This window comes from Eutrigla gurnardus (genome assembly GCF_963514095.1).
Source record: "Eutrigla gurnardus genome assembly, chromosome: 17".
Lineage (NCBI taxonomy): Eukaryota > Metazoa > Chordata > Actinopteri > Perciformes > Triglidae > Eutrigla > Eutrigla gurnardus.
Window position 1 is genome coordinate 5697948 of NC_139928.1, and position 27240 is coordinate 5725187.

The following is a 27240-nucleotide window of genomic DNA, read 5'->3' on the forward strand; positions in this document are numbered from 1 at the left end:
ATTGACTTGAGTGTTGAATTCAGTAAGTGCTACTTGTTGGGGCAGTTTCAATTGACAAAAGCAACTAAACATGTTGGGAATCATATTCCTTGGGAATCACTCTCAGATCACTTCAAATGGAGACACTGATGATTCTTGTGTTCATAAGTGCTTCTCTTTGGGGTTGTCTTGGATGTGGCTATCTGCAACGTTTTAAAGCAGGAAAAGTCATTATGGTGCAGATTTTGTCGATTTTATTATCCATACAACACCACTCCCTTTGGTTTCTGATGTAGTAAGTCCATGTTGTTGGGTAAGGGTAGTTGATTTTGCAGAATGTGCCATTTAGAGACACAATTCAGTGTTAATTATGCTTCTTTGTCTTACTTTCAAGTACTGCTGATGGAGCTGCAACTGAAGGCCATCTTGTGGCAAAACATTGCACTAAGAGGGCTTGTTGCAGTCTAATTTTCCAATCATCAATGACAATGGGATGCATACATTAAAGGTGATGGCTGTCTGCTCATGAAGCCGTTGTTAACAACCATCAAGGCAAATGAAACTTGGTGAAAGAGGAGGATTTTGGTGGAAATTGTTGGATTCAGTATTTAAGTTGGGCAAATTTGGGGAAGAAACACAACTGCTACTGGGACACAACTGAGAAGATGCCAGGAGGAAGCACTGTCTGGGCTATGGAGAAACTCATGAGCAAAGAAGACTACTGGCTTCATTTCTTTGATAGAGGCCAGACTTCAGCATTGGCTGGACTTTTTATTCAGTAAGTCTTACATGTTGTTCTGATTAAACATGATATATTCTACAGCTGGTTACTGATAATGGCTGTCAATGGAATCACATTCAGATAACCTCAAATGGAGACATTGATGATGTTATGTTCATAAGTGCTTCTCTTTGGGGTTGTCTTGGATGTTACAATCTCATGGGAATCACATGTAAAACCATTTTTATATATTTTGGAATTTCTGCAACAAGATTACCCAAATAAGAGCACTGACCTGAGTAATAAATACAGTAAGTGCTACTTGTTGGGGTAGTTTTGCTGACATCTGAATCCCCAAATCCCTTCTTAAAGTTTTAACTTAGTACAACTACATTGTGTGTTATTGGAAGAAGGATGCTGACGTCTTTTCTAAGTCATCCATATTACCCTAATTTGAGCATTGACTTGAGTGTTGAATTCAGTAAGTGCTACTTGTTGGGGCAGTTTCAATTGACAAAAGCAACTAAACATGTTGGGAATCATATTCCTTGGGAATCACTCCCAGATCACTTCAAATGGAGACACTGATGATTCTTGTGTTCATAAGTGCTTCTCTTTGGGGTTGTCTTGGATGTGACAATCTGATGGGAATCAAATGTAATGCCATTTTTATATATTTTGGAATTTCTGCACCAAGATTACCCAAACAACAGTACTGACCTGAGTAATAAATACAGTAAGTGCTACTTGTTGGGGTAGTTTTGCTGACATCTGAATCCCCAAATCCCTTCTTAAAGTTTTAACTTAGTACAACTACATTGTGTGTTATTGGAAGAAGGATGCTGACGTCTTTTCTAAGTCATCCATATTACCCTAATTTGAGCATTGACTTGAGTGTTGAATCCAGTAAGTGCTACTTGTTGGGGCAGTTTCAATTGACAAAAGCAACTAAACATGTTGGGAATCATATTCCTTGGGAATCACTCTCAGATCACTTCAAATGGAGACACTGATGATTCTTGTGCTCATAAGTGCTTCTCTTTGGGGTTGTCTTGGATGTGACAATCTGATGGGAATCAAATGTAAAACCGTTTCTATATATTTTGGAATTTCTGCACCAAGATTACCCAAACAAGAGCACTGACCTGAGTAATAAATACAGTAAGTGCTACTTGTTGGGGTAGTTTTGCTGACATCTGAATCCCCAAATCCCTTCTTAAAGTTCTAACTAAGTACAACTACATTATGTGTTATTGGAAGAATAATGCTGACGTCTTTTCTAAGTCATCCATATTACCCTTCTCTTTGGGGTTGTCTTGGATGTGGCTATCTGCAACGTTTTAAAGCAGGAAAAGTCATTATGGTGCAGATTTTGTCGATTTTATTATCCATACAACACCACTCCCTTTGGTTTCTGATGTAGTAAGTCCATGTTGTTGGGTAAGGGTAGTTGATTTTGCAGAATGTGCCATTTAGAGACACAATTCAGTGTTAATTATGCTTCTTTGTCTTACTTTCAAGTACTGCTGATGGAGCTGCAACTGAAGGCCATCTTGTGGCAAAACATTGCACTAAGAGGGCTTGTTGCAGTCTAATTTTCCAATCACCAATGACAATGGGATGCATACATTACAGGTGATGGCTGTCTGCTCATGAAGCCGTTGTTAACAACCATCAAGGCAAATGAAACTTGGTGAAAGAGGAGGAGTTTGGTGGAAATGGTTGGATTCAGTATTTAAGTTGGGCAAATTTGGGGAAGAAACACAACTGCTACTGGGACACAACTGAGAAGATGCCAGGAGGAAGCACTGTCTGGGCTATGGAGAAACTCATGAGCAAAGAAGACTACTGGCTTCATTTCTTTGATAGAGGCCAGACTTCAGCATTGGCTGGACTTTTTATTCAGTAAGTCTTACATGTTGTTCTGATTAAACATGATATATTCTACAGCTGGTTACTGATAATGGCTGTCAAAGGAATCACATTCAGATAACCTCAAATGGAGACATTGATGATGTTATGTTCATAAGTGCTTCTCTTTGGGGTTGTCTTGGATGTTACAATCTCATGGGAATCACATGTAAAACCATTTTTATATATTTTGGAATTTCTGCAACAAGATTACCCAAATAAGAGCACTGACCTGAGTAATAAATACAGTAAGTGCTACTTGTTGGGGTAGTTTTGCTGACATCTGAATCCCCAAATCCCTTCTTAAAGTTTTAACTTAGTACAACTACATTGTGTGTTATTGGAAGAAGGATGCTGACGTCTTTTCTAAGTCATCCATATTACCCTAATTTGAGCATTGACTTGAGTGTTGAATAATGTAAGTGCTACTTGTTGGGGCAGTTTCAATTGACAAAAGCAACTAAACATGTTGGGAATCATATTCCTTGGGAATCACTCTCAGATCACTTCAAATGGAGACACTGATGATTCTTGTGTTCATAAGTGCTTCTCTTTGGGGTTGTCTTGGATGTGACAATCTGATGGGAATCAAATGTAAAACCGTTTCTATATATTTTGGAATTTCTGCACCAAGATTACCCAAACAAGAGCACTGACCTGAGTAATAAATACAGTAAGTGCTACTTGTTGGGGTAGTTTTGCTGACATCTGAATCCCCAAATCCCTTCTTAAAGTTTTAACTTAGTACAACTACATTATGTGTTATTGGAAGAATAATGCTGACGTATTTTCTAAGTCATCCATATTACCCTAATTTGAGCATTGACTTGAGTGTTGTATTCAGTAAGTGCTACTTGTTGGGGCAGTTTCAATTGACAAAAGCAACTAAACATGTTGGGAATCATATTCCTTGGGAATCACTCTCAGATCACTTCAAATGGAGACACTGATGATTCTTGTGTTCATAAGTGCTTCTCTTTGGGGTTGTCTTGGATGTGGCTATCTGCAACGTTTTAAAGCAGGAAAAGTCATTATGGTGCAGATTTTGTCGATTTTATTATCCATACAACACCACTCCCTTTGGTTTCTGATGTAGTAAGTCCATGTTGTTGGGTAAGGGTAGTTGATTTTGCAGAATGTGCCATTTAGAGACACAATTCAGTGTTAATTATGCTTCTTTGTCTTACTTTCAAGTACTGCTGATGGAGCTGTAACTGAAGGCCATCTTGTGGCAAAACATTGCACTAAGAGGGCTTGTTGCAGTCTAATTTTCCAATCACCAATGACAATGGGATGCATACATTACAGGTGATGGCTGTCTGCTCATGAAGCCGTTGTTAACAACCATCAAGGCAAATGAAACTTGGTGAAAGAGGAGGAGTTTGGTGGAAATGGTTGGATTCAGTATTTAAGTTGGGCAAATTTGGGGAAGAAACACAACTGCTACTGGGACACAACTGAGAAGATGCCAGGAGGAAGCACTGTCTGGGCTATGGAGAAACTCATGAGCAAAGAAGACTACTGGCTTCATTTCTTTGATAGAGGCCAGACTTCAGCATTGGCTGGACTTTTTATTCAGTAAGTCTTACATGTTGTTCTGATTAAACATGATATATTCTACAGCTGGTTACTGATAATGGCTGTCAAAGGAATCACATTCAGATAACCTCAAATGGAGACATATTCATATTCAAGGAACCCCCCCCAAGGAACTCTTTGGGGTTGTCTTGGATGTGACAATCTGATGGGAATCAAATGTAAAACCGTTTCTATATATTTTGGAATTTCTGCACCAAGATTACCCAAACAAGAGCACTGACCTGAGTAATAAATACAGTAAGTGCTACTTGTTGGGGTAGTTTTGCTGACATCTGAATCCCCAAATCCCTTCTTAAAGTTCTAACTAAGTACAACTACATTATGTGTTATTGGAAGAATAATGCTGACGTCTTTTCTAAGTCATCCATATTACCCTAATTTGAGCATTGACTTGAGTGTTGAATTCAGTAAGTGCTACTTGTTGGGGCAGTTTCAATTGACAAAAGCAACTAAACATGTTGGGAATCATATTCCTTGGGAATCACTCTCAGATCACTTCAAATGGAGACACTGATGATTCTTGTGCTCATAAGTGCTTCTCTTTGGGGTTGTCTTGGATGTGACAATCTGATGGGAATCAAATGTAAAACCGTTTCTATATATTTTGGAATTTCTGCACCAAGATTACCCAAACAAGAGCACTGACCTGAGTAATAAATACAGTAAGTGCTACTTGTTGGGGTAGTTTTGCTGACATCTGAATCCCCAAATCCCTTCTTAAAGTTCTAACTAAGTACAACTACATTATGTGTTATTGGAAGAATAATGCTGACGTCTTTTCTAAGTCATCCATATGACCCTAATGTGAGCATTGACTTGAGTGTTGAATTCAGTAAGTGCTACTTGTTGGGGCAGTTTCAATTGACAAAAGCAACTAAACATGTTGGGAATCATATTCCTTGGGAATCACTCTCAGATCACTTCAAATGGAGACACTGATGATTCTTGTGTTCATAAGTGCTTCTCTTTGGGGTTGTCTTGGATGTGGCTATCTGCAACGTTTTAAAGCAGGAAAAGTCATTATGGTGCAGATTTTGTCGATTTTATTATCCATACAACACCACTCCCTTTGGTTTCTGATGTAGTAAGTCCATGTTGTTGGGTAAGGGTAGTTGATTTTGCAGAATGTGCCATTTAGAGACACAATTCAGTGTTAATTATGCTTCTTTGTCTTACTTTCAAGTACTGCTGATGGAGCTGCAACTGAAGGCCATCTTGTGGCAAAACATTGCACTAAGAGGGCTTGTTGCAGTCTAATTTTCCAATCATCAATGACAATGGGATGCATACATTAAAGGTGATGGCTGTCTGCTCATGAAGCCGTTGTTAACAACCATCAAGGCAAATGAAACTTGGTGAAAGAGGAGGAGTTTGGTGGAAATTGTTGGATTCAGTATTTAAGTTGGGCAAATTTGGGGAAGAAACACAACTGCTACTGGGACACAACTGAGAAGATGCCAGGAGGAAGCACTGTCTGGGCTATGGAGAAACTCATGAGCAAAGAAGACTACTGGCTTCATTTCTTTGATAGAGGCCAGACTTCAGCATTGGCTGGACTTTTTATTCAGTAAGTCTTACATGTTGTTCTGATTAAACATGATATATTCTACAGCTGGTTACTGATAATGGCTGTCAATGGAATCACATTCAGATAACCTCAAATGGAGACATTGATGATGTTATGTTCATAAGTGCTTCTCTTTGGGGTTGTCTTGGATGTTACAATCTCATGGGAATCACATGTAAAACCATTTTTATATATTTTGGAATTTCTGCACCAAGATTACCCAAACAAGAGCACTGACCTGAGTAATAAATACAGTAAGTGCTACTTGTTGGGGTAGTTTTGCTGACATCTGAATCCCCAAATCCCTTCTTAAAGTTTTAACTTAGTACAACTACATTATGTGTTATTGGAAGAATAATGCTGACGTATTTTCTAAGTCATCCATATTACCCTAATTTGAGCATTGACTTGAGTGTTGTATTCAGTAAGTGCTACTTGTTGGGGCAGTTTCAATTGACAAAAGCAACTAAACATGTTGGGAATCATATTCCTTGGGAATCACTCTCAGATCACTTCAAATGGAGACACTGATGATTCTTGTGTTCATAAGTGCTTCTCTTTGGGGTTGTCTTGGATGTGGCTATCTGCAACGTTTTAAAGCAGGAAAAGTCATTATGGTGCAGATTTTGTCGATTTTATTATCCATACAACACCACTCCCTTTGGTTTCTGATGTAGTAAGTCCATGTTGTTGGGTAAGGGTAGTTGATTTTGCAGAATGTGCCATTTAGAGACACAATTCAGTGTTAATTATGCTTCTTTGTCTTACTTTCAAGTACTGCTGATGGAGCTGTAACTGAAGGCCATCTTGTGGCAAAACATTGCACTAAGAGGGCTTGTTGCAGTCTAATTTTCCAATCACCAATGACAATGGGATGCATACATTACAGGTGATGGCTGTCTGCTCATGAAGCCGTTGTTAACAACCATCAAGGCAAATGAAACTTGGTGAAAGAGGAGGAGTTTGGTGGAAATGGTTGGATTCAGTATTTAAGTTGGGCAAATTTGGGGAAGAAACACAACTGCTACTGGGACACAACTGAGAAGATGCCAGGAGGAAGCACTGTCTGGGCTATGGAGAAACTCATGAGCAAAGAAGACTACTGGCTTCATTTCTTTGATAGAGGCCAGACTTCAGCATTGGCTGGACTTTTTATTCAGTAAGTCTTACATGTTGTTCTGATTAAACATGATATATTCTACAGCTGGTTACTGATAATGGCTGTCAAAGGAATCACATTCAGATAACCTCAAATGGAGACATATTCATATTCAAGGAACCCCCCCCAAGGAACTCTTTGGGGTTGTCTTGGATGTGACAATCTGATGGGAATCAAATGTAAAACCGTTTCTATATATTTTGGAATTTCTGCACCAAGATTACCCAAACAAGAGCACTGACCTGAGTAATAAATACAGTAAGTGCTACTTGTTGGGGTAGTTTTGCTGACATCTGAATCCCCAAATCCCTTCTTAAAGTTCTAACTAAGTACAACTACATTATGTGTTATTGGAAGAATAATGCTGACGTCTTTTCTAAGTCATCCATATTACCCTAATTTGAGCATTGACTTGAGTGTTGAATTCAGTAAGTGCTACTTGTTGGGGCAGTTTCAATTGACAAAAGCAACTAAACATGTTGGGAATCATATTCCTTGGGAATCACTCTCAGATCACTTCAAATGGAGACACTGATGATTCTTGTGCTCATAAGTGCTTCTCTTTGGGGTTGTCTTGGATGTGACAATCTGATGGGAATCAAATGTAAAACCGTTTCTATATATTTTGGAATTTCTGCACCAAGATTACCCAAACAAGAGCACTGACCTGAGTAATAAATACAGTAAGTGCTACTTGTTGGGGTAGTTTTGCTGACATCTGAATCCCCAAATCCCTTCTTAAAGTTCTAACTAAGTACAACTACATTATGTGTTATTGGAAGAATAATGCTGACGTCTTTTCTAAGTCATCCATATTACCCTAATTTGAGCATTGACTTGAGTGTTGAATTCAGTAAGTGCTACTTGTTGGGGCAGTTTCAATTGACAAAAGCCACTAAACATGTTGGGAATCATATTCCTTGGGAATCACTCTCAGATCACTTCAAATGGAGACACTGATGATTCTTGTGCTCATAAGTGCTTCTCTTTGGGGTTGTCTTGGATGTGACAATCTGATGGGAATCAAATGTAAAACCGTTTCTATATATTTTGGAATTTCTGCACCAAGATTACCCAAACAAGAGCACTGACCTGAGTAATAAATACAGTAAGTGCTACTTGTTGGGGTAGTTTTGCTGACATCTGAATCCCCAAATCCCTTCTTAAAGTTCTAACTAAGTACAACTACATTATGTGTTATTGGAAGAATAATGCTGACGTCTTTTCTAAGTCATCCATATGACCCTAATGTGAGCATTGACTTGAGTGTTGAATTCAGTAAGTGCTACTTGTTGGGGCAGTTTCAATTGACAAAAGCAACTAAACATGTTGGGAATCATATTCCTTGGGAATCACTCTCAGATCACTTTAAATGGAGACACTGATGATTCTTGTGTTCATAAGTGCTTCTCTTTGGGGTTGTCTTGGATGTGGCTATCTGCAACGTTTTAAAGCAGGAAAAGTCATTATGGTGCAGATTTTGTCGATTTTATTATCCATACAACACCACTCCCTTTGGTTTCTGATGTAGTAAGTCCATGTTGTTGGGTAAGGGTAGTTGATTTTGCAGAATGTGCCATTTAGAGACACAATTCAGTGTTAATTATGCTTCTTTGTCTTACTTTCAAGTACTGCTGATGGAGCTGCAACTGAAGGCCATCTTGTGGCAAAACATTGCACTAAGAGGGCTTGTTGCAGTCTAATTTTCCAATCATCAATGACAATGGGATGCATACATTAAAGGTGATGGCTGTCTGCTCATGAAGCCGTTGTTAACAACCATCAAGGCAAATGAAACTTGGTGAAAGAGGAGGATTTTGGTGGAAATTGTTGGATTCAGTATTTAAGTTGGGCAAATTTGGGGAAGAAACACAACTGCTACTGGGACACAACTGAGAAGATGCCAGGAGGAAGCACTGTCTGGGCTATGGAGAAACTCATGAGCAAAGAAGACTACTGGCTTCATTTCTTTGATAGAGGCCAGACTTCAGCATTGGCTGGACTTTTTATTCAGTAAGTCTTACATGTTGTTCTGATTAAACATGATATATTCTACAGCTGGTTACTGATAATGGCTGTCAATGGAATCACATTCAGATAACCTCAAATGGAGACATTGATGATGTTATGTTCATAAGTGCTTCTCTTTGGGGTTGTCTTGGATGTTACAATCTCATGGGAATCACATGTAAAACCATTTTTATATATTTTGGAATTTCTGCAACAAGATTACCCAAATAAGAGCACTGACCTGAGTAATAAATACAGTAAGTGCTACTTGTTGGGGTAGTTTTGCTGACATCTGAATCCCCAAATCCCTTCTTAAAGTTTTAACTTAGTACAACTACATTGTGTGTTATTGGAAGAAGGATGCTGACGTCTTTTCTAAGTCATCCATATTACCCTAATTTGAGCATTGACTTGAGTGTTGAATTCAGTAAGTGCTACTTGTTGGGGCAGTTTCAATTGACAAAAGCAACTAAACATGTTGGGAATCATATTCCTTGGGAATCACTCCCAGATCACTTCAAATGGAGACACTGATGATTCTTGTGTTCATAAGTGCTTCTCTTTGGGGTTGTCTTGGATGTGACAATCTGATGGGAATCAAATGTAATGCCATTTTTATATATTTTGGAATTTCTGCACCAAGATTACCCAAACAACAGTACTGACCTGAGTAATAAATACAGTAAGTGCTACTTGTTGGGGTAGTTTTGCTGACATCTGAATCCCCAAATCCCTTCTTAAAGTTTTAACTTAGTACAACTACATTGTGTGTTATTGGAAGAAGGATGCTGACGTCTTTTCTAAGTCATCCATATTACCCTAATTTGAGCATTGACTTGAGTGTTGAATCCAGTAAGTGCTACTTGTTGGGGCAGTTTCAATTGACAAAAGCAACTAAACATGTTGGGAATCATATTCCTTGGGAATCACTCTCAGATCACTTCAAATGGAGACACTGATGATTCTTGTGCTCATAAGTGCTTCTCTTTGGGGTTGTCTTGGATGTGACAATCTGATGGGAATCAAATGTAAAACCGTTTCTATATATTTTGGAATTTCTGCACCAAGATTACCCAAACAAGAGCACTGACCTGAGTAATAAATACAGTAAGTGCTACTTGTTGGGGTAGTTTTGCTGACATCTGAATCCCCAAATCCCTTCTTAAAGTTCTAACTAAGTACAACTACATTATGTGTTATTGGAAGAATAATGCTGACGTCTTTTCTAAGTCATCCATATTACCCTTCTCTTTGGGGTTGTCTTGGATGTGGCTATCTGCAACGTTTTAAAGCAGGAAAAGTCATTATGGTGCAGATTTTGTCGATTTTATTATCCATACAACACCACTCCCTTTGGTTTCTGATGTAGTAAGTCCATGTTGTTGGGTAAGGGTAGTTGATTTTGCAGAATGTGCCATTTAGAGACACAATTCAGTGTTAATTATGCTTCTTTGTCTTACTTTCAAGTACTGCTGATGGAGCTGCAACTGAAGGCCATCTTGTGGCAAAACATTGCACTAAGGGGGCTTGTTGCAGTCTAATTTTCCAATCACCAATGACAATGGGATGCATACATTACAGGTGATGGCTGTCTGCTCATGAAGCCGTTGTTAACAACCATCAAGGCAAATGAAACTTGGTGAAAGAGGAGGAGTTTGGTGGAAATGGTTGGATTCAGTATTTAAGTTGGGCAAATTTGGGGAAGAAACACAACTGCTACTGGGACACAACTGAGAAGATGCCAGGAGGAAGCACTGTCTGGGCTATGGAGAAACTCATGAGCAAAGAAGACTACTGGCTTCATTTCTTTGATAGAGGCCAGACTTCAGCATTGGCTGGACTTTTTATTCAGTAAGTCTTACATGTTGTTCTGATTAAACATGATATATTCTACAGCTGGTTACTGATAATGGCTGTCAAAGGAATCACATTCAGATAACCTCAAATGGAGACATTGATGATGTTATGTTCATAAGTGCTTCTCTTTGGGGTTGTCTTGGATGTTACAATCTCATGGGAATCACATGTAAAACCATTTTTATATATTTTGGAATTTCTGCAACAAGATTACCCAAATAAGAGCACTGACCTGAGTAATAAATACAGTAAGTGCTACTTGTTGGGGTAGTTTTGCTGACATCTGAATCCCCAAATCCCTTCTTAAAGTTTTAACTTAGTACAACTACATTGTGTGTTATTGGAAGAAGGATGCTGACGTCTTTTCTAAGTCATCCATATTACCCTAATTTGAGCATTGACTTGAGTGTTGAATAATGTAAGTGCTACTTGTTGGGGCAGTTTCAATTGACAAAAGCAACTAAACATGTTGGGAATCATATTCCTTGGGAATCACTCTCAGATCACTTCAAATGGAGACACTGATGATTCTTGTGCTCATAAGTGCTTCTCTTTGGGGTTGTCTTGGATGTGACAATCTGATGGGAATCAAATGTAAAACCGTTTCTATATATTTTGGAATTTCTGCACCAAGATTACCCAAACAAGAGCACTGACCTGAGTAATAAATACAGTAAGTGCTACTTGTTGGGGTAGTTTTGCTGACATCTGAATCCCCAAATCCCTTCTTAAAGTTCTAACTAAGTACAACTACATTATGTGTTATTGGAAGAATAATGCTGACGTCTTTTCTAAGTCATCCATATTACCCTAATGTGAGCATTGACTTGAGTGTTGAAAGTTTGGTGGAAATTGTTGGATTCAGTATTTAAGTTGGGCAAATTTGGGGAAGAAACACAACTGCTACTGGGACACAACTGAGAAGATGCCAGGAGGAAGCACTGTCTGGGCTATGGAGAAACTCATGAGCAAAGAAGACTACTGGCTTCATTTCTTTGATAGAGGCCAGACTTCAGCATTGGCTGGACTTTTTATTCAGTAAGTCTTACATGTTGTTCTGATTAAACATGATATATTCTACAGCTGGTTACTGATAATGGCTGTCAAAGGAATCACATTCAGATAACCTCAAATGGAGACATTGATGATGTTATGTTCATAAGTGCTTCTCTTTGGGGTTGTCGTGGATGTTACAATCTCATGGGAATCACATGTAAAACCATTTTTATATATTTTGGAATTTCTGCAACAAGATTACCCAAATAAGAGCACTGACCTGAGTAATAAATACAGTAAGTGCTACTTGTTGGGGTAGTTTTGCTGACATCTGAATCCCCAAATCCCTTCTTAAAGTTTTAACTTAGTACAACTACATTGTGTGTTATTGGAAGAAGGATGCTGACGTTTTTTCTTAGTCATCCATATTACCCTAATTTGAGCATTGACTTGAGTGTTGAATTCAGTAAGTGCTACTTGTTGGGGCAGTTTCAATTGACAAAAGCAACTAAACATGTTGGGAATCATATTCCTTGGGAATCACTCTCAGATCACTTCAAATGGAGACACTGATGATTCTTGTGTTCATAAGTGCTTCTCTTTGGGGTTGTCTTGGATGTGACAATCTGATGGGAATCAAATGTAAAACCGTTTCTATATATTTTGGAATTTCTGCACCAAGATTACCCAAACAAGAGCACTGACCTGAGTAATAAATACAGTAAGTGCTACTTGTTGGGGTAGTTTTGCTGACATCTGAATCCCCAAATCCCTTCTTAAAGTTTTAACTTAGTACAACTACATTATGTGTTATTGGAAGAATAATGCTGACGTATTTTCTAAGTCATCCATATTACCCTAATTTGAGCATTGACTTGAGTGTTGTATTCAGTAAGTGCTACTTGTTGGGGCAGTTTCAATTGACAAAAGCAACTAAACATGTTGGGAATCATATTCCTTGGGAATCACTCTCAGATCACTTCAAATGGAGACACTGATGATTCTTGTGTTCATAAGTGCTTCTCTTTGGGGTTGTCTTGGATGTGGCTATCTGCAACGTTTTAAAGCAGGAAAAGTCATTATGGTGCAGATTTTGTCGATTTTATTATCCATACAACACCACTCCCTTTGGTTTCTGATGTAGTAAGTCCATGTTGTTGGGTAAGGGTAGTTGATTTTGCAGAATGTGCCATTTAGAGACACAATTCAGTGTTAATTATGCTTCTTTGTCTTACTTTCAAGTACTGCTGATGGAGCTGTAACTGAAGGCCATCTTGTGGCAAAACATTGCACTAAGAGGGCTTGTTGCAGTCTAATTTTCCAATCACCAATGACAATGGGATGCATACATTACAGGTGATGGCTGTCTGCTCATGAAGCCGTTGTTAACAACCATCAAGGCAAATGAAACTTGGTGAAAGAGGAGGAGTTTGGTGGAAATGGTTGGATTCAGTATTTAAGTTGGGCAAATTTGGGGAAGAAACACAACTGCTACTGGGACACAACTGAGAAGATGCCAGGAGGAAGCACTGTCTGGGCTATGGAGAAACTCATGAGCAAAGAAGACTACTGGCTTCATTTCTTTGATAGAGGCCAGACTTCAGCATTGGCTGGACTTTTTATTCAGTAAGTCTTACATGTTGTTCTGATTAAACATGATATATTCTACAGCTGGTTACTGATAATGGCTGTCAAAGGAATCACATTCAGATAACCTCAAATGGAGACATATTCATATTCAAGGAACCCCCCCCAAGGAACTCTTTGGGGTTGTCTTGGATGTGACAATCTGATGGGAATCAAATGTAAAACCGTTTCTATATATTTTGGAATTTCTGCACCAAGATTACCCAAACAAGAGCACTGACCTGAGTAATAAATACAGTAAGTGCTACTTGTTGGGGTAGTTTTGCTGACATCTGAATCCCCAAATCCCTTCTTAAAGTTCTAACTAAGTACAACTACATTATGTGTTATTGGAAGAATAATGCTGACGTCTTTTCTAAGTCATCCATATTACCCTAATTTGAGCATTGACTTGAGTGTTGAATTCAGTAAGTGCTACTTGTTGGGGCAGTTTCAATTGACAAAAGCAACTAAACATGTTGGGAATCATATTCCTTGGGAATCACTCTCAGATCACTTCAAATGGAGACACTGATGATTCTTGTGCTCATAAGTGCTTCTCTTTGGGGTTGTCTTGGATGTGACAATCTGATGGGAATCAAATGTAAAACCGTTTCTATATATTTTGGAATTTCTGCACCAAGATTACCCAAACAAGAGCACTGACCTGAGTAATAAATACAGTAAGTGCTACTTGTTGGGGTAGTTTTGCTGACATCTGAATCCCCAAATCCCTTCTTAAAGTTCTAACTAAGTACAACTACATTATGTGTTATTGGAAGAATAATGCTGACGTCTTTTCTAAGTCATCCATATGACCCTAATGTGAGCATTGACTTGAGTGTTGAATTCAGTAAGTGCTACTTGTTGGGGCAGTTTCAATTGACAAAAGCAACTAAACATGTTGGGAATCATATTCCTTGGGAATCACTCTCAGATCACTTCAAATGGAGACACTGATGATTCTTGTGTTCATAAGTGCTTCTCTTTGGGGTTGTCTTGGATGTGGCTATCTGCAACGTTTTAAAGCAGGAAAAGTCATTATGGTGCAGATTTTGTCGATTTTATTATCCATACAACACCACTCCCTTTGGTTTCTGATGTAGTAAGTCCATGTTGTTGGGTAAGGGTAGTTGATTTTGCAGAATGTGCCATTTAGAGACACAATTCAGTGTTAATTATGCTTCTTTGTCTTACTTTCAAGTACTGCTGATGGAGCTGCAACTGAAGGCCATCTTGTGGCAAAACATTGCACTAAGAGGGCTTGTTGCAGTCTAATTTTCCAATCATCAATGACAATGGGATGCATACATTAAAGGTGATGGCTGTCTGCTCATGAAGCCGTTGTTAACAACCATCAAGGCAAATGAAACTTGGTGAAAGAGGAGGAGTTTGGTGGAAATTGTTGGATTCAGTATTTAAGTTGGGCAAATTTGGGGAAGAAACACAACTGCTACTGGGACACAACTGAGAAGATGCCAGGAGGAAGCACTGTCTGGGCTATGGAGAAACTCATGAGCAAAGAAGACTACTGGCTTCATTTCTTTGATAGAGGCCAGACTTCAGCATTGGCTGGACTTTTTATTCAGTAAGTCTTACATGTTGTTCTGATTAAACATGATATATTCTACAGCTGGTTACTGATAATGGCTGTCAATGGAATCACATTCAGATAACCTCAAATGGAGACATTGATGATGTTATGTTCATAAGTGCTTCTCTTTGGGGTTGTCTTGGATGTTACAATCTCATGGGAATCACATGTAAAACCATTTTTATATATTTTGGAATTTCTGCACCAAGATTACCCAAACAAGAGCACTGACCTGAGTAATAAATACAGTAAGTGCTACTTGTTGGGGTAGTTTTGCTGACATCTGAATCCCCAAATCCCTTCTTAAAGTTTTAACTTAGTACAACTACATTATGTGTTATTGGAAGAATAATGCTGACGTATTTTCTAAGTCATCCATATTACCCTAATTTGAGCATTGACTTGAGTGTTGTATTCAGTAAGTGCTACTTGTTGGGGCAGTTTCAATTGACAAAAGCAACTAAACATGTTGGGAATCATATTCCTTGGGAATCACTCTCAGATCACTTCAAATGGAGACACTGATGATTCTTGTGTTCATAAGTGCTTCTCTTTGGGGTTGTCTTGGATGTGGCTATCTGCAACGTTTTAAAGCAGGAAAAGTCATTATGGTGCAGATTTTGTCGATTTTATTATCCATACAACACCACTCCCTTTGGTTTCTGATGTAGTAAGTCCATGTTGTTGGGTAAGGGTAGTTGATTTTGCAGAATGTGCCATTTAGAGACACAATTCAGTGTTAATTATGCTTCTTTGTCTTACTTTCAAGTACTGCTGATGGAGCTGTAACTGAAGGCCATCTTGTGGCAAAACATTGCACTAAGAGGGCTTGTTGCAGTCTAATTTTCCAATCACCAATGACAATGGGATGCATACATTACAGGTGATGGCTGTCTGCTCATGAAGCCGTTGTTAACAACCATCAAGGCAAATGAAACTTGGTGAAAGAGGAGGAGTTTGGTGGAAATGGTTGGATTCAGTATTTAAGTTGGGCAAATTTGGGGAAGAAACACAACTGCTACTGGGACACAACTGAGAAGATGCCAGGAGGAAGCACTGTCTGGGCTATGGAGAAACTCATGAGCAAAGAAGACTACTGGCTTCATTTCTTTGATAGAGGCCAGACTTCAGCATTGGCTGGACTTTTTATTCAGTAAGTCTTACATGTTGTTCTGATTAAACATGATATATTCTACAGCTGGTTACTGATAATGGCTGTCAAAGGAATCACATTCAGATAACCTCAAATGGAGACATATTCATATTCAAGGAACCCCCCCCAAGGAACTCTTTGGGGTTGTCTTGGATGTGACAATCTGATGGGAATCAAATGTAAAACCGTTTCTATATATTTTGGAATTTCTGCACCAAGATTACCCAAACAAGAGCACTGACCTGAGTAATAAATACAGTAAGTGCTACTTGTTGGGGTAGTTTTGCTGACATCTGAATCCCCAAATCCCTTCTTAAAGTTCTAACTAAGTACAACTACATTATGTGTTATTGGAAGAATAATGCTGACGTCTTTTCTAAGTCATCCATATTACCCTAATTTGAGCATTGACTTGAGTGTTGAATTCAGTAAGTGCTACTTGTTGGGGCAGTTTCAATTGACAAAAGCAACTAAACATGTTGGGAATCATATTCCTTGGGAATCACTCTCAGATCACTTCAAATGGAGACACTGATGATTCTTGTGCTCATAAGTGCTTCTCTTTGGGGTTGTCTTGGATGTGACAATCTGATGGGAATCAAATGTAAAACCGTTTCTATATATTTTGGAATTTCTGCACCAAGATTACCCAAACAAGAGCACTGACCTGAGTAATAAATACAGTAAGTGCTACTTGTTGGGGTAGTTTTGCTGACATCTGAATCCCCAAATCCCTTCTTAAAGTTCTAACTAAGTACAACTACATTATGTGTTATTGGAAGAATAATGCTGACGTCTTTTCTAAGTCATCCATATGACCCTAATGTGAGCATTGACTTGAGTGTTGAATTCAGTAAGTGCTACTTGTTGGGGCAGTTTCAATTGACAAAAGCAACTAAACATGTTGGGAATCATATTCCTTGGGAATCACTCTCAGATCACTTCAAATGGAGACACTGATGATTCTTGTGTTCATAAGTGCTTCTCTTTGGGGTTGTCTTGGATGTGGCTATCTGCAACGTTTTAAAGCAGGAAAAGTCATTATGGTGCAGATTTTGTCGATTTTATTATCCATACAACACCACTCCCTTTGGTTTCTGATGTAGTAAGTCCATGTTGTTGGGTAAGGGTAGTTGATTTTGCAGAATGTGCCATTTAGAGACACAATTCAGTGTTAATTATGCTTCTTTGTCTTACTTTCAAGTACTGCTGATGGAGCTGTAACTGAAGGCCATCTTGTGGCAAAACATTGCACTAAGAGGGCTTGTTGCAGTCTAATTTTCCAATCACCAATGACAATGGGATGCATACATTACAGGTGATGGCTGTCTGCTCATGAAGCCGTTGTTAACAACCATCAAGGCAAATGAAACTTGGTGAAAGAGGAGGAGTTTGGTGGAAATTGTTGGATTCAGTATTTAAGTTGGGCAAATTTGGGGAAGAAACACAACTGCTACTGGGACACAACTGAGAAGATGCCAGGAGGGAGCACTGTCTGGGCTATGGAGAAACTCATGAGCAAAGAAGACTACTGGCTTCATTTCTTTGATAGAGGCCAGACTTCAGCATTGGCTGGACTTTTTATTCAGTAAGTCTTACATGTTGTTCTGATTAAACATGATATATTCTACAGCTGGTTACTGATAATGGCTGTCAATGGAATCACATTCAGATAACCTCAAATGGAGACACTGATGATTCTTGTGTTCATAAGTGCTTCTCTTTGGGGTTGTCTTGGATGTGACAATCTGATGGGAATCAAATGTAAAGCCATTTTTATATATTTTGGAATTTCTGCACCAAGATTACCCAAACAACAGTACTGACCTGAGTAATAAATACAGTAAGTGCTACTTGTTGGGGTAGTTTTGCTGACATCTGAATCCCCAAATCCCTTCTTAAAGTTTTAGCTTAGTACAACTACATTGTGTGTTATTGGAAGAAGGATGCTGACGTCTTTTCTAAGTCATCCATATTACCCTAATTTGAGCATTGACTTGAGTGTTGAATTCAGTAAGTGCTACTTGTTGGGGCAGTTTCAATTGACAAAAGCAACTAAACATGTTGGGAATCATATTCCTTGGGAATCACTCTCAGATCACTTCAAATGGAGACACTGATGATTCTTGTGCTCATAAGTGCTTCTCTTTGGGGTTGTCTTGGATGTGACAATCTGATGGGAATCAAATGTAAAACCGTTTCTATATATTTTGGAATTTCTGCACCAAGATTACCCAAACAAGAGCACTGACCTGAGTAATAAATACAGTAAGTGCTACTTGTTGGGGTAGTTTTGCTGACATCTGAATCCCCAAATCCCTTCTTAAAGTTCTAACTAAGTACAACTACATTATGTGTTATTGGAAGAATAATGCTGACGTCTTTTCTAAGTCATCCATATGACCCTAATGTGAGCATTGACTTGAGTGTTGAATTCAGTAAGTGCTACTTGTTGGGGCAGTTTCAATTGACAAAAGCAACTAAACATGTTGGGAATCATATTCCTTGGGAATCACTCTCAGATCACTTCAAATGGAGACACTGATGATTCTTGTGTTCATAAGTGCTTCTCTTTGGGGTTGTCTTGGATGTGGCTATCTGCAACGTTTTAAAGCAGGAAAAGTCATTATGGTGCAGATTTTGTCGATTTTATTATCCATACAACACCACTCCCTTTGGTTTCTGATGTAGTAAGTCCATGTTGTTGGGTAAGGGTAGTTGATTTTGCAGAATGTGCCATTTAGAGACACAATTCAGTGTTAATTATGCTTCTTTGTCTTACTTTCAAGTACTGCTGATGGAGCTGCAACTGAAGGCCATCTTGTGGCAAAACATTGCACTAAGAGGGCTTGTTGCAGTCTAATTTTCCAATCATCAATGACAATGGGATGCATACATTAAAGGTGATGGCTGTCTGCTCATGAAGCCGTTGTTAACAACCATCAAGGCAAATGAAACTTGGTGAAAGAGGAGGAGTTTGGTGGAAATTGTTGGATTCAGTATTTAAGTTGGGCAAATTTGGGGAAGAAACACAACTGCTACTGGGACACAACTGAGAAGATGCCAGGAGGAAGCACTGTCTGGGCTATGGAGAAACTCATGAGCAAAGAAGACTACTGGCTTCATTTCTTTGATAGAGGCCAGACTTCAGCATTGGCTGGACTTTTTATTCAGTAAGTCTTACATGTTGTTCTGATTAAACATGATATATTCTACAGCTGGTTACTGATAATGGCTGTCAATGGAATCACATTCAGATAACCTCAAATGGAGACATTGATGATGTTATGTTCATAAGTGCTTCTCTTTGGGGTTGTCTTGGATGTTACAATCTCATGGGAATCACATGTAAAACCATTTTTATATATTTTGGAATTTCTGCACCAAGATTACCCAAACAAGAGCACTGACCTGAGTAATAAATACAGTAAGTGCTACTTGTTGGGGTAGTTTTGCTGACATCTGAATCCCCAAATCCCTTCTTAAAGTTTTAACTTAGTACAACTACATTATGTGTTATTGGAAGAATAATGCTGACGTATTTTCTAAGTCATCCATATTACCCTAATTTGAGCATTGACTTGAGTGTTGTATTCAGTAAGTGCTACTTGTTGGGGCAGTTTCAATTGACAAAAGCAACTAAACATGTTGGGAATCATATTCCTTGGGAATCACTCTCAGATCACTTCAAATGGAGACACTGATGATTCTTGTGTTCATAAGTGCTTCTCTTTGGGGTTGTCTTGGATGTGGCTATCTGCAACGTTTTAAAGCAGGAAAAGTCATTATGGTGCAGATTTTGTCGATTTTATTATCCATACAACACCACTCCCTTTGGTTTCTGATGTAGTAAGTCCATGTTGTTGGGTAAGGGTAGTTGATTTTGCAGAATGTGCCATTTAGAGACACAATTCAGTGTTAATTATGCTTCTTTGTCTTACTTTCAAGTACTGCTGATGGAGCTGTAACTGAAGGCCATCTTGTGGCAAAACATTGCACTAAGAGGGCTTGTTGCAGTCTAATTTTCCAATCACCAATGACAATGGGATGCATACATTACAGGTGATGGCTGTCTGCTCATGAAGCCGTTGTTAACAACCATCAAGGCAAATGAAACTTGGTGAAAGAGGAGGAGTTTGGTGGAAATGGTTGGATTCAGTATTTAAGTTGGGCAAATTTGGGGAAGAAACACAACTGCTACTGGGACACAACTGAGAAGATGCCAGGAGGAAGCACTGTCTGGGCTATGGAGAAACTCATGAGCAAAGAAGACTACTGGCTTCATTTCTTTGATAGAGGCCAGACTTCAGCATTGGCTGGACTTTTTATTCAGTAAGTCTTACATGTTGTTCTGATTAAACATGATATATTCTACAGCTGGTTACTGATAATGGCTGTCAAAGGAATCACATTCAGATAACCTCAAATGGAGACATATTCATATTCAAGGAACCCCCCCCAAGGAACTCTTTGGGGTTGTCTTGGATGTGACAATCTGATGGGAATCAAATGTAAAACCGTTTCTATATATTTTGGAATTTCTGCACCAAGATTACCCAAACAAGAGCACTGACCTGAGTAATAAATACAGTAAGTGCTACTTGTTGGGGTAGTTTTGCTGACATCTGAATCCCCAAATCCCTTCTTAAAGTTCTAACTAAGTACAACTACATTATGTGTTATTGGAAGAATAATGCTGACGTCTTTTCTAAGTCATCCATATTACCCTAATTTGAGCATTGACTTGAGTGTTGAATTCAGTAAGTGCTACTTGTTGGGGCAGTTTCAATTGACAAAAGCAACTAAACATGTTGGGAATCATATTCCTTGGGAATCACTCTCAGATCACTTCAAATGGAGACACTGATGATTCTTGTGCTCATAAGTGCTTCTCTTTGGGGTTGTCTTGGATGTGACAATCTGATGGGAATCAAATGTAAAACCGTTTCTATATATTTTGGAATTTCTGCACCAAGATTACCCAAACAAGAGCACTGACCTGAGTAATAAATACAGTAAGTGCTACTTGTTGGGGTAGTTTTGCTGACATCTGAATCCCCAAATCCCTTCTTAAAGTTCTAACTAAGTACAACTACATTATGTGTTATTGGAAGAATAATGCTGACGTCTTTTCTAAGTCATCCATATGACCCTAATGTGAGCATTGACTTGAGTGTTGAATTCAGTAAGTGCTACTTGTTGGGGCAGTTTCAATTGACAAAAGCAACTAAACATGTTGGGAATCATATTCCTTGGGAATCACTCTCAGATCACTTCAAATGGAGACACTGATGATTCTTGTGTTCATAAGTGCTTCTCTTTGGGGTTGTCTTGGATGTGGCTATCTGCAACGTTTTAAAGCAGGAAAAGTCATTATGGTGCAGATTTTGTCGATTTTATTATCCATACAACACCACTCCCTTTGGTTTCTGATGTAGTAAGTCCATGTTGTTGGGTAAGGGTAGTTGATTTTGCAGAATGTGCCATTTAGAGACACAATTCAGTGTTAATTATGCTTCTTTGTCTTACTTTCAAGTACTGCTGATGGAGCTGCAACTGAAGGCCATCTTGTGGCAAAACATTGCACTAAGAGGGCTTGTTGCAGTCTAATTTTCCAATCATCAATGACAATGGGATGCATACATTAAAGGTGATGGCTGTCTGCTCATGAAGCCGTTGTTAACAACCATCAAGGCAAATGAAACTTGGTGAAAGAGGAGGAGTTTGGTGGAAATTGTTGGATTCAGTATTTAAGTTGGGCAAATTTGGGGAAGAAACACAACTGCTACTGGGACACAACTGAGAAGATGCCAGGAGGAAGCACTGTCTGGGCTATGGAGAAACTCATGAGCAAAGAAGACTACTGGCTTCATTTCTTTGATAGAGGCCAGACTTCAGCATTGGCTGGACTTTTTATTCAGTAAGTCTTACATGTTGTTCTGATTAAACATGATATATTCTACAGCTGGTTACTGATAATGGCTGTCAATGGAATCACATTCAGATAACCTCAAATGGAGACATTGATGATGTTATGTTCATAAGTGCTTCTCTTTGGGGTTGTCTTGGATGTTACAATCTCATGGGAATCACATGTAAAACCATTTTTATATATTTTGGAATTTCTGCAACAAGATTACCCAAATAAGAGCACTGACCTGAGTAATAAATACAGTAAGTGCTACTTGTTGGGGTAGTTTTGCTGACATCTGAATCCCCAAATCCCTTCTTAAAGTTTTAACTTAGTACAACTACATTGTGTGTTATTGGAAGAAGGATGCTGACGTCTTTTCTAAGTCATCCATATTACCCTAATTTGAGCATTGACTTGAGTGTTGAATTCAGTAAGTGCTACTTGTTGGGGCAGTTTCAATTGACAAAAGCAACTAAACATGTTGGGAATCATATTCCTTGGGAATCACTCCCAGATCACTTCAAATGGAGACACTGATGATTCTTGTGTTCATAAGTGCTTCTCTTTGGGGTTGTCTTGGATGTGACAATCTGATGGGAATCAAATGTAATGCCATTTTTATATATTTTGGAATTTCTGCACCAAGATTACCCAAACAACAGTACTGACCTGAGTAATAAATACAGTAAGTGCTACTTGTTGGGGTAGTTTTGCTGACATCTGAATCCCCAAATCCCTTCTTAAAGTTTTAACTTAGTACAACTACATTGTGTGTTATTGGAAGAAGGATGCTGACGTCTTTTCTAAGTCATCCATATTACCCTAATTTGAGCATTGACTTGAGTGTTGAATCCAGTAAGTGCTACTTGTTGGGGCAGTTTCAATTGACAAAAGCAACTAAACATGTTGGGAATCATATTCCTTGGGAATCACTCTCAGATCACTTCAAATGGAGACACTGATGATTCTTGTGCTCATAAGTGCTTCTCTTTGGGGTTGTCTTGGATGTGACAATCTGATGGGAATCAAATGTAAAACCGTTTCTATATATTTTGGAATTTCTGCACCAAGATTACCCAAACAAGAGCACTGACCTGAGTAATAAATACAGTAAGTGCTACTTGTTGGGGTAGTTTTGCTGACATCTGAATCCCCAAATCCCTTCTTAAAGTTCTAACTAAGTACAACTACATTATGTGTTATTGGAAGAATAATGCTGACGTCTTTTCTAAGTCATCCATATTACCCTTCTCTTTGGGGTTGTCTTGGATGTGGCTATCTGCAACGTTTTAAAGCAGGAAAAGTCATTATGGTGCAGATTTTGTCGATTTTATTATCCATACAACACCACTCCCTTTGGTTTCTGATGTAGTAAGTCCATGTTGTTGGGTAAGGGTAGTTGATTTTGCAGAATGTGCCATTTAGAGACACAATTCAGTGTTAATTATGCTTCTTTGTCTTACTTTCAAGTACTGCTGATGGAGCTGCAACTGAAGGCCATCTTGTGGCAAAACATTGCACTAAGAGGGCTTGTTGCAGTCTAATTTTCCAATCATCAATGACAATGGGATGCATACATTAAAGGTGATGGCTGTCTGCTCATGAAGCCGTTGTTAACAACCATCAAGGCAAATGAAACTTGGTGAAAGAGGAGGAGTTTGGTGGAAATTGTTGGATTCAGTATTTAAGTTGGGCAAATTTGGGGAAGAAACACAACTGCTACTGGGACACAACTGAGAAGATGCCAGGAGGAAGCACTGTCTGGGCTATGGAGAAACTCATGAGCAAAGAAGACTACTGGCTTCATTTCTTTGATAGAGGCCAGACTTCAGCGTTGGCTGGACTTTTTATTCAGTAAGTCTTACGTGTTGTTCTGATTAAACATGATATATTCTACAGCTGGTTACTGATAATGGCTGTCAATGGAATCACATTCAGATAACCTCAAATGGAGACATTGATGATGTTATGTTCATAAGTGCTTCTCTTTGGGGTTGTCTTGGATGTTACAATCTCATGGGAATCACATGTAAAACCATTTTTATATATTTTGGAATTTCTGCAACAAGATTACCCAAATAAGAGCACTGACCTGAGTAATAAATACAGTAAGTGCTACTTGTTGGGGTAGTTTTGCTGACATCTGAATCCCCAAATCCCTTCTTAAAGTTTTAACTTAGTACAACTACATTGTGTGTTATTGGAAGAAGGATGCTGACGTCTTTTCTAAGTCATCCATATTACCCTAATTTGAGCATTGACTTGAGTGTTGAATTCAGTAAGTGCTACTTGTTGGGGCAGTTTCAATTGACAAAAGCAACTAAACATGTTGGGAATCATATTCCTTGGGAATCACTCCCAGATCACTTCAAATGGAGACACTGATGATTCTTGTGTTCATAAGTGCTTCTCTTTGGGGTTGTCTTGGATGTGACAATCTGATGGGAATCAAATGTAATGCCATTTTTATATATTTTGGAATTTCTGCACCAAGATTACCCAAACAACAGTACTGACCTGAGTAATAAATACAGTAAGTGCTACTTGTTGGGGTAGTTTTGCTGACATCTGAATCCCCAAATCCCTTCTTAAAGTTTTAACTTAGTACAACTACATTGTGTGTTATTGGAAGAAGGATGCTGACGTCTTTTCTAAGTCATCCATATTACCCTAATTTGAGCATTGACTTGAGTGTTGAATCCAGTAAGTGCTACTTGTTGGGGCAGTTTCAATTGACAAAAGCAACTAAACATGTTGGGAATCATATTCCTTGGGAATCACTCTCAGATCACTTCAAATGGAGACACTGATGATTCTTGTGCTCATAAGTGCTTCTCTTTGGGGTTGTCTTGGATGTGACAATCTGATGGGAATCAAATGTAAAACCGTTTCTATATATTTTGGAATTTCTGCACCAAGATTACCCAAACAAGAGCACTGACCTGAGTAATAAATACAGTAAGTGCTACTTGTTGGGGTAGTTTTGCTGACATCTGAATCCCCAAATCCCTTCTTAAAGTTCTAACTAAGTACAACTACATTATGTGTTATTGGAAGAATAATGCTGACGTCTTTTCTAAGTCATCCATATTACCCTTCTCTTTGGGGTTGTCTTGGATGTGGCTATCTGCAACGTTTTAAAGCAGGAAAAGTCATTATGGTGCAGATTTTGTCGATTTTATTATCCATACAACACCACTCCCTTTGGTTTCTGATGTAGTAAGTCCATGTTGTTGGGTAAGGGTAGTTGATTTTGCAGAATGTGCCATTTAGAGACACAATTCAGTGTTAATTATGCTTCTTTGTCTTACTTTCAAGTACTGCTGATGGAGCTGCAACTGAAGGCCATCTTGTGGCAAAACATTGCACTAAGAGGGCTTGTTGCAGTCTAATTTTCCAATCATCAATGACAATGGGATGCATACATTAAAGGTGATGGCTGTCTGCTCATGAAGCCGTTGTTAACAACCATCAAGGCAAATGAAACTTGGTGAAAGAGGAGGAGTTTGGTGGAAATTGTTGGATTCAGTATTTAAGTTGGGCAAATTTGGGGAAGAAACACAACTGCTACTGGGACACAACTGAGAAGATGCCAGGAGGAAGCACTGTCTGGGCTATGGAGAAACTCATGAGCAAAGAAGACTACTGGCTTCATTTCTTTGATAGAGGCCAGACTTCAGCGTTGGCTGGACTTTTTATTCAGTAAGTCTTACGTGTTGTTCTGATTAAACATGATATATTCTACAGCTGGTTACTGATAATGGCTGTCAATGGAATCACATTCAGATAACCTCAAATGGAGACATTGATGATGTTATGTTCATAAGTGCTTCTCTTTGGGGTTGTCTTGGATGTTACAATCTCATGGGAATCACATGTAAAACCATTTTTATATATTTTGGAATTTCTGCAACAAGATTACCAAAATAAGAGCACTGACCTGAGTAATAAATACAGTAAGTGCTACTTGTTGGGGTAGTTTTGCTGACATCTGAATCCCCAAATCCCTTCTTAAAGTTTTAACTTAGTACAACTACATTGTGTGTTATTGGAAGAAGGATGCTGACGTCTTTTCTAAGTCATCCATATTACCCTAATTTGAGCATTGACTTGAGTGTTGAATTCAGTAAGTGCTACTTGTTGGGGCAGTTTCAATTGACAAAAGCAACTAAACATGTTGGGAATCATATTCCTTGGGAATCACTCCCAGATCACTTCAAATGGAGACACTGATGATTCTTGTGTTCATAAGTGCTTCTCTTTGGGGTTGTCTTGGATGTGACAATCTGATGGGAATCAAATGTAATGCCATTTTTATATATTTTGGAATTTCTGCACCAAGATTACCCAAACAACAGTACTGACCTGAGTAATAAATACAGTAAGTGCTACTTGTTGGGGTAGTTTTGCTGACATCTGAATCCCCAAATCCCTTCTTAAAGTTTTAACTTAGTACAACTACATTGTGTGTTATTGGAAGAAGGATGCTGACGTCTTTTCTAAGTCATCCATATTACCCTAATTTGAGCATTGACTTGAGTGTTGAATTCAGTAAGTGCTACTTGTTGGGGCAGTTTCAATTGACAAAAGCAACTAAACATGTTGGGAATCATATTCCTTGGGAATCACTCTCAGATCACTTCAAATGGAGACACTGATGATTCTTGTGCTCATAAGTGCTTCTCTTTGGGGTTGTCTTGGATGTGACAATCTGATGGGAATCAAATGTAAAACCGTTTCTATATATTTTGGAATTTCTGCACCAAGATTACCCAAACAAGAGCACTGACCTGAGTAATAAATACAGTAAGTGCTACTTGTTGGGGTAGTTTTGCTGACATCTGAATCCCCAAATCCCTTCTTAAAGTTCTAACTAAGTACAACTACATTATGTGTTATTGGAAGAATAATGCTGACGTCTTTTCTAAGTCATCCATATTACCCTAATTTGAGCATTGACTTGAGTGTTGAATTCAGTAAGTGCTACTTGTTGGGGCAGTTTCAATTGACAAAAGCAACTAAACATGTTGGGAATCATATTCCTTGGGAATCACTCTCAGATCACTTCAAATGGAGACACTGATGATTCTTGTGCTCATAAGTGCTTCTCTTTGGGGTTGTCTTGGATGTGACAATCTGATGGGAATCAAATGT